This window comes from Marmota monax, unplaced genomic scaffold, assembly GCF_021218885.2.
Source record: "Marmota monax isolate L192 unplaced genomic scaffold, Marmota_monax_Labrador192_F-V1.1 WCK01_AAM20220418_F8-fsc00033, whole genome shotgun sequence".
Taxonomy (NCBI): domain Eukaryota; kingdom Metazoa; phylum Chordata; class Mammalia; order Rodentia; family Sciuridae; genus Marmota; species Marmota monax.
In genome coordinates this window covers 5,468,171-5,475,613 of record NW_026694282.1, presented here as the reverse complement: position 1 = coordinate 5,475,613, position 7,443 = coordinate 5,468,171, and the positions used below count along the sequence as shown (strand labels likewise).

Genomic DNA, 7,443 nt, shown 5'->3' with positions numbered 1-7,443 from the left:
GAGATCATCTCTTTAATTATTTAATTATTTATTTATTGGTTTTGTTGATTGAACCCAGAGACACTGAACCACTGAGTCACATCCCCAGTCCTTATATTTTATTTAGAGATAAGGTCTCATTGAATTACTTAAGTCCTTGCTAGGTTGCTGAGGCTGACTTTGAATTCGCAATCCTCCTGAGCTACTGGGATTACAGGAGAGCACCAACGTGCCTGGCTCTTCTTTAATTTTTTTTTTTTTCTGGTACTTAGAATTGAACCCAGGGTCACTTTACCACTGAGCTAAATCCCCAGTCCTCTTTATTTTTTGAGACAGGGCCTTGTTGTATTGCCCCAGTTGGCCTTGAGCTTGTATAGACTGGCCTTTAATCTGTGATCTTCCTGCCTCAGTTTCCCAAATCACTGGAATTATAGGTGGGTGCCACCATGCCTGTCAGAGATCATCTGTTCTAATTAACTCATTTGCTAGATAGGGAAATTAGATACCAGCTGTTATGCTTTGGATATGTGGTATCCCCGGAAAACTCATATGTGATGGGCACAGTGGTACTCACCTGTAAGTTCATCAATTCAGGAGGCTGAGGCAGGAGGCTTGCAAGTTCCAGACCAGGTTTAGCAACTTAGTGAGGCCCTCAGCAAGTTACTGAGATCTTGTCTCAAAATAAAAAGGGCTGAACAGATAGATCAGTGGTGAAGCGCCCCTAGGTTAAATCCCAATCCCCCCCCCAAAAAAAAGCTCATATGTGAGACAATACAAGAATGTTCAGAGGTAAAATTAATTAATTGATTATGAGAACTATAACCAAATCAGTGGGTTAATCCACTTGAATGGATTAACTTGGTGATAGCTGTAGGCAGGAAAGGTGTGATTGGAGGAAGGAGGTCACAGAGACTTACCTTGGGGTTTATATTTTGTCCCTAGCACCTCACTCTTTCTCTCTCTGCTTCCTGGCTATCATGAACTAAGCAGCTTTCCTCCACTGTGCCATTCTGCCATAATGTTCTGTCAGCCAACTCTGGACGGTACCTCTGAAACCATGCGCCAAAATAAACTTTTCTTCCTTCTAAGCTGTTCTTGTCCAGTCTTTTTAACAAAAAAACAACAAAACTTTTTTACTCAGTGTGCTAATCAGCTTTTTGTCACTGTGACAAAATGCCTGAGAAAATTAGATTAAAGGAGAATGGATTTATTTTGGCTCACAGTTTCATTCTGTGGTCACTTGGCTCCATTGTTAGGTGGCCTAAAATGAGGCAGAATATTCTGGCAGTGGGAGCCTGTGGCAGAGGTGACTGCTCACCTTGTGACAGCCATGACACAAAGAGAGATAGGAAGGGTCCCTGCATGTTGATGCCCCATTGACCTGCTTTATCCAATAGGCCCTACCTCCTACCTTCCGATAACCCATTAGGATATCTAGTCAGAGCCCTCACGATCCAATCACCTCCCGACAGCCCCACCTCTGAATGCTGCCACATTGGGAATCAAGGCTTCATTCAATACGTGAGCCTTTGGGGGACACTTACAATCCAAACCATAATACCCAAAGTCTCCTGGTCTCATTTTTGTTGATTTCATGTTTGAGTGTTGAAAACAAAGCACCAAATTCATAGCTTCATTTATTATTTTTATTTTTTTATGATGGATACTGGGGATTGAACTATGCTATACCTTCAGTCCTTTTAATTTTTTATTTTGAGACAGCCTCTAAGTTGCCCAGGTTGGCCTCAAACTTGTGATACTCCTGCCTCAGCCTCCCAAGTCGATGGTATTACAGTTATGCACCACCTTGCCCCACTCATAGCTCTTTGTCAATCAGGATAAGTTGCTCTAGATTTCCTGGTCTGCAATTTGGATGTGTTGTCCACTTGAAGATTGGCAGATTATTTGGTTCTAGTCTGCCACTCATCAATTTTGGAAGATATATTTGCAGGGTTTCACATTGACAGGTGCTCTTAGCCACTATTTAAGAACTTTAAACTTCACTGGCAACATTCATTGAAATATCTAAAATAGCAAAGAGAATTCAGAACAAAAAGTCTTAACTGTTATTTGGGGGAAAATTTTTATTTGGATCTGTATTTTCCAGTTTATTTTTTCTTTAACACCTAAAATTTTCTCTAATGGCCTGAAAGCAATTGAAGTTGTCCATTGATCTTACCTTAAGCAAATAAGAGAATAGTTTCACAGGACAAAATAGGAACCAGAAGTAAGAACAGAAGGGGAAGGGAAGGAGGAAAATAGTTAATACTTATACTGTATTCCTGTATGTATATGTTTGGGGTTTTTTTGGGGGGAGGAGGGGGGACTGGGGATTATACCCAGCGGTTGTTAACCACTGAGCCACATCCCAAGCCCTTTTTATGTTTTATTTTGAGACAGGGTCTCACTGAGTTGCTTAGGGCCTCACTAAATTGCTGAGGCTGGCTTTAAACTTGCAATCCTCCTGAGTCACTGGGTTATAGATGTGAGCCACTGCAACCAACACTGTGTGTATATGTTAAAAGCTGAATATCCTGTCATCCTATTATATGTGTAGTTGAGTTTTCAGATTTGTAAGTTTTTATACATCCTTTCATTGAGTAAACATTTAATTAAATGGGGGCGGGGGAGTACTGTAAACCAGATGCATGACTCAACATCTGTAATCCCAGCACCTAGGGAAGCTGAGACAAGAAGATTGGGAGTTCAAAGTCAGCCTTGGCAAAATCGACGGGCTAAGCAACTCAGCAAAAACCTGTCTATAAATAAAACATTAAAAACAGGCTGGGGATGTGGCTGCATGGTTAAATGCCCCTGGGTTCAATCCCTGGCACCAAAAAGTAGGGGAAATGGGCTGGGGAGATAGCCCAGTGATAGAGCACCCCAGTTCAATCCCCAGTAACACGCACATGCGCAGGCACACACCCACACACAGTTTTAAGTAAGGCAGTAGTGCACACCTGCAATCCCAGTGGCTTGGGAGGCTGACACAGGATGAGTTCGAGTTCAAAGCCAGCCAAGGCAATAGGGAGGTGCTAAGCAACTCAGTGAGACACTGTCTCTAAATAAAATACAAAATAGAGCTGGGGATGTGGCTCAGTGGTCAAGTGCCCCTGAGCTCAATCCCTGGTACCAAAATATATATATATATATATAAAATAGAGTTTTAAGTAAGAATAACATCAAGAAGCACTAGCTCTAACTCTGCTTTGTTTTTATCAAAATGATCCAATGTGGCTAGGGGCTGCGGCCTGGCCCCGGGTGGAGGCGAAGGCGGAGGCGCGGGAGTTATTGGTGGGGGTGGGTTCTGCAGGGAAGTGCATCAGAGGAGGCGCGGGGAGAGTAGGGTGCTGTGGTCTCCGTTGAAGGGTGAAGCTGGCGGAGCAAGAGGATGGGCGAGCAGTCTGAATGCCAGAATGGATAACCGTTTTGCTACAGCGTTTGTAATTGCTTGTGTGCTTAGCCTCATTTCCACCATCTACATGGCAGCCTCAATTGGCACAGACTTTTGGTATGAATATCGAAGTCCAGCTCAAGAAAATTCCAGGAGTCCAGTTCAAGAAAAAGTGATTTGAATAAAAGCCTCTGGGGAAGACTTCATTAATGATGAGGCAGATGAAAAGACTTACAATGATGCACTTTTCCGATATAGTGGCACAGTAGGATTATAGACACGGTGTATCAAAGTACCCAAAAACACACATTAGTATGCTCCACCAGAAAGGACAGAGTCATTTGATGTGGTGACAAAATGCATGAGTTTCACATTAAATGAGCAGTTCATGGAGAAATTTGTTGATCCTGGAAACCACAATAGTGGAATTGATCTACTTCGGACCTATCTTTGGCGGTGTCAGTTCCTTTTACCTTTTGTTAGTTTAGGTTTGATGTGCTTTGGGGCTTTGATTGGACTCTGTGCTTGTATATGCCGAAGCTTGTATCCCACAATTGCCACAGGCATTCTCCATCTCCTTGCAGGTTTGTGTACACTGGGCACAGTAAGTTGTTTCGTTGCTGGAATTAAACTACTCCACCAGAAACTAGAGCCGCCTGAGAATGTGTCTGGTGAATTTGGATGGTCATTCTGCCTGGCTTGCGTTTCCGCTCCTTTACCCTTCATGGCTTCTGCTCTGTTCATCTGGGCTGCTCGCACCAACCAGAAAGAGTACACCTTAATGAAGGCATATCGCGTGGCATGAACAGGCCTGCTTTACATTTGCCGTTTTAATATTTTTGATATCTGTTTTCCCTTGCATCCCTCCCAAATGTTTTATTTTTTATTTTTTTGTGGATATACCATTTTATCCTGAAAATCCATTTTATTTAAATACACACACATGACTAAATATACAATAAATGCCACTAAAATTTATGTGGTTTACTCAGTGATTCCATTTCTCAAACTAATTTAGGTTCAAAATCTAGTCAGAAAGAAAGAGGCTTGACACAAATTTGTGACAGAAAATCTGCAATAGGAAATTGACCCAGAGCAAGTTCTCCTTATGTCTATTAAGACTTTTCACCAAACACACAGTAACTATCTGTTGAACCAGAAATAAATTTCTTTGGTAAACCTCAAAAAAAAAAAAAAAATGACCCAATGTGTCCCAGTCTCCACAGAGAGTGTGTTCTCTTCCCATACCTTATCAGGCTGGCACTCTGCCTCAGCACTAAGGAGGAAGGAGGGGGAGGAGCTAATCTGAGAGTCTCTTCAAGTTACTCAGCACATTCTTTATTCAATAGATTTCTTTTCTAGGCCTAAAGAAAAAACACAACTGGGCTAGGAGTGTGTAGGACTGGCTTCTCATTATGTTGGAGGAGAGCAAATGATCCTGAATGAGAACAGTCCTAACAAATCATAAAGAAGGATAGGGGTGCTTGACACAGTGCATGCCTATAATCCCAGCAACATAGGAGGTTGAGGGAGGAGGATCACAAGTTCAAGGCAAGCAAGCCTCAGCAATTTAGCAAGGCCTTAAGCAAATTAGCAAGACTCTCAAAATAAAAAATATTCTTATTTTGATAATGTAGCTCAGTGGTAGAGCACACCTGGGTTCAATCCCCAGTACCAAAACAAACAAAAATAGTAGTATAACAAACTCTTCTGAATCCACTATTCACACCTACCATTTTTTGTTAAAGAATTGTTTCTTTCTTTTTTTAAGTTATTGATGGACTTTTTTGTTTGTTTGTTTTGTTTTAATGTATATGTGGTGTGAAGAATTGAACCCACTGCCTCACACATGGGAGGCAAGTACTCTACCACTGAGCCACAAACCCAGTCCCCATCACCCACCTTTAATGATTACTTTTTTTTTTCCAATACTGGGGATTCAACCCAGAACCTACACATGCTAGGCAATTATTCTACCACTGAGCTATATCTCCTTTTTAAATTTTATTTTAAGACAGGGCCTCATTAAGCTGTTCAGGCTGGCCTTCCAAAGAGCTGACATTACAGGTGTGTCCCAGCTCTCCTGCTTAATGATTAACTCTTGTTAATCTTATTTCCTGTGTTCCTGTACCTATTCCTCACTGCTCTCTGAGTATTTTGAACTAAATACATATCATTTCATCTGTAAACACTTCAGTGTGTATCTCCAAAAGATAAGGACTTTTGAAAAACATAATCACAAGGCAACTCTTTTTTTTTTTTTCTTTGCAATAGTGGGGTTGAACCCAATGGCACTTTAACACTGAGCAACATCTCCAACCCTTCTTAGGGCTTTTTAAAATTTTGAGACAGGGTCTCAGTAAATTATGGAGGCTGGCCTCCAACTTGCCACCCTCTTACCTTAGCCTTCCCTATTACTAAGATTATAAATTTGCACTACCACACCTGATCACACATATTAAAATTTTTTAATATTTTTAGTTGTAATGGACACAATACCTTTATTTTTATTTATTTTTTTTAATGTGGTGCTGAGGATTGAACCCAGTGCCTTACATGTGCCAGGCAAGTGCTCTACCGCTGAGCCCCAGCCCCAGCCCCTTAACATAATCATTCATAACTTCATTCTTAACTATAATGTCAATTAATAGTAATTTATTTTTTTTACTTTTTGGTGTCCTGGGAATTGAACCCAGGATCTGGCAAGTGTTAGTCAAGTGCTCTATCACTGAACTACACCCAGCCCCTAAAGGTAGTGTTTTAATGACAAAGAACCTAGAAATATTGATTTTTTTTTTCATCCTTTCCCAATCATGGATCTAGTCCTTTGGATACAACTCCTGCCTGCTGGATTTGAGTTTGCCATATACTTTTCTGACTGGTGAACTCGAGTGTTGCTGCCCCAGTCCTTTATTTCAGCATCCTCTATGCTTCACAGAGTGTAGGGTTCATTTCCTTCAAATTCCCCACCCTAAAATGGTTCATTATTCAAATCAAAAACTCTATGATGTGATGTGAGACTTCCTAAAAATCTCAAAAGTAGCCTTGCTTGGTGGCACAAGCCAGTAATCCCAGTGACTCCAGAGGCTTAAACAGGAAGATAGTGAGTTCAAGTTCAGCCTCAGCAATTTATCGAGGCCCTAGCAACTCAGGAAGCCCTGTTTCTATATAAAATGGCTAGAGAAGTAGCTCAGTGGTAAAGTGCTCTGAGATTCAATCCCCAGTACAGCAAAAGAAATAAGAGTCTAGGGATGTAGCTTAGTGACAACACACTTGCCTCGCAGGCAGGAGGACTTGAGTTCAATCCCTAATACCAGGGGGAAAAAAAAACAAACAAACTGTGATCTTATCTAATACCTTCTAATACCTATTCAAAATTTCGCCCAGTTTTATGGTCTCTTTCACATTGAAAAGGAAAACATGAATTTAAAAATATCTCTAAAATTGATCACTAAAAACCATAACTATTTCAACCTTTCTTTGTTGTTCTAGGTTCAACCTCTTTTCTTTTAAGGGAACTCATTCATCTCAATGTGTGTTAATACTATTCACTCCCAAGTTAACTTCTTCAACCCCAAGCTATAGTCACTGTCTCTAGTGTCTAAATAGCAAAGCACAATAATTCATTCCCTTCCTTGACAGCATTTCACCTTTCCCAAAAAAATATTTCCTTTTTAAACTACCCCATTTCAGTATTATGGTTCCTCAGTGTCTACAGAAGATTAGTTGCATGATCCCCTGCACTACTAAAATCTGTGATTGCTGAAGTCCTTTCTATAAAATGGTATAATATTTGCATTTAACCTACTCACATCCTCCCATGTGCTTTGTTATTTATAATACTCAATGCAATGCAAATTGCTATGTAAATAATAATTATGCTATGTTGTTTAGGGAACACTGACAAGGAAAAAATTTTCATGTTCAGTACTGATGCAATTCATTTGTTAATTTATTTTATTTTTACCGTGTTGGGGATTGAACCCACAGCTTCACGCACACTAGTCACTGTGCTACACCACCACTGAGCTACATCAATATAGCCTACATGATTTATTTTTTATGGGATA

At 40.5% G+C, this 7,443-nt stretch overlaps 1 pseudogene; it reads left to right on the top strand.

Annotated features, from left to right (window-relative positions):
- The first annotated feature begins 3,295 nt into the window (after positions 1–3,295).
- Positions 3,296–4,779, top strand: LOC124108834 (claudin domain-containing protein 1-like; annotated as a pseudogene).
- Positions 4,780–7,443: the final 2,664 nt, after the last annotated feature.